The sequence below is a fragment of the Acanthisitta chloris genome, unplaced genomic scaffold, assembly GCF_000695815.1.
Source record: "Acanthisitta chloris isolate BGI_N310 unplaced genomic scaffold, ASM69581v1 scaffold9943, whole genome shotgun sequence".
Taxonomy (NCBI): domain Eukaryota; kingdom Metazoa; phylum Chordata; class Aves; order Passeriformes; family Acanthisittidae; genus Acanthisitta; species Acanthisitta chloris.
The window spans coordinates 50,259-51,871 of NW_008666687.1; positions in this window are offsets into that span (position 1 = coordinate 50,259).

A 1,613-nucleotide genomic window follows, 5' to 3' on the forward strand; every position below is an offset into this window, starting at 1 on the left:
CCCCAGTCCTGTTCCTCTCCCTCTCCCCCAGTCTCTCTCCTCTCTCCCAGTCCCATCCCTCTCCCACAGCCCCATCCTTCCCTTGCTCTGCCCTGGCCTCTCCCTGACCACCTTTGGGTGCTACTTCAGGACATTAACCAGGCAGAAAACCAACACCATTTATCCTCCCAGGCTGTTTTTGCACAGGTTGTGGATTTGAGGAAAGCAGCAGGGAAGGTTTGGAATGCCAAGGATGCCCTGAAAGGACCAGAAGTTCCAGTACCTGCAGCACCTGTGGCCAGAACATGGTGAACCTCCTGCACAACTCCAACATCACAACTTCTGGCAGCATCTGACACCTGTCTAAAGCCTTTTTTTGAGCTTCCTGCTGCAGTTCAGGTTGTATCCTGGGAACTAGCTCCAATTCCAGCCAGGATTCCATAACACACAGTCCCTGGACACAGCTGTGCCTCCCTGGCTCTTCACCAATCCCCCTGGACACTGCTGATCCCTGAGCTGAGCTCTTCAAAGGTCTGTCCTGTCCCCAGGGGGTTTTCCATGAGGGAACAGCTCCAGGCCAGCAGCACACACAGAGCTTCGATTGTTTTCTCCAGCAGCAAAGTTTTGCAATCCTTTCCAAAGAATTCCCTCTGCCATTTCCTCCCTCAGTCATTCCAGAGGACCATCCACAGGACCTTTTTGTCCCTTATTCTTCCCATCAGCCTTTGTCACCTTCATTTTCTCTATGCTTTGCTTGAGCAGCACAAGCCTGAGAATAAATCCTTCACCCTGGATCCTTTGTTGCTCCAGCTTTTCTCTTTCCTCTTCCCAAGACCTTTCTAAGGCTCCCTCATTTCCTGATGACTCCTCACTGGACCTGAGCCAACCCCTTTGGAAATCCAGGTAGAGCACCATGTCTTCCTTACTCCTGTGCCTTTTTGGCTGCTGCAAAGACTTTTGGTTTGGGAGACTTTAAATCCCTGGATTTGTCCTGTGGAGGTGCCTGAACCAGCCCTGGAAACACAGACTTTGATCCCTTCTGGGCTTTGGGACCTGCTCCTTGGAGGGGGAATGGGAAACCAGCACCATGGAGCTCTTTCCTTCCCTTCTCCAACCCTCCAGCAGCAGCTGAAGCAACAAATATTCCTCCTGGACTTCTCATTTTTTGGTCTTACTACCAAATATTGGGAGAGAAATCACCACCAGGATGGTTTGGAGTTGGGTTTTATTGAGGATTTACAAACTCCACATTCATTTTCACTTTTATTCCATGTGTTCTAGTTGAATGTCAGGCTTATTTTTTTTTCCCCTGCTTTTTCTTACTGGGAAAGTAATTCTAGAAGTTGTGGGGTTGAACACTGAGGATCCTATTTCCTGCCTTGTTCCTTTTTTCCATTCCTAAACAACCCAAGGAATACACGACATCATCTGGGAGTTGAGATTCCTAAGTTGGGGCTTCACTGTTTGACCTCAAGCAAGAAAAATTCACCATTTACACTCTGGGAATTAACAACCACACACACCTCAGCCCCAAGAAATCACACCCAAACTCATCCCTGATCCCAGCACATCCCAAGTTTTTCTCCTCCAACTGTTGTGCTCTTGGAGGAGTCACATTTTCCAAGCAACTCTTT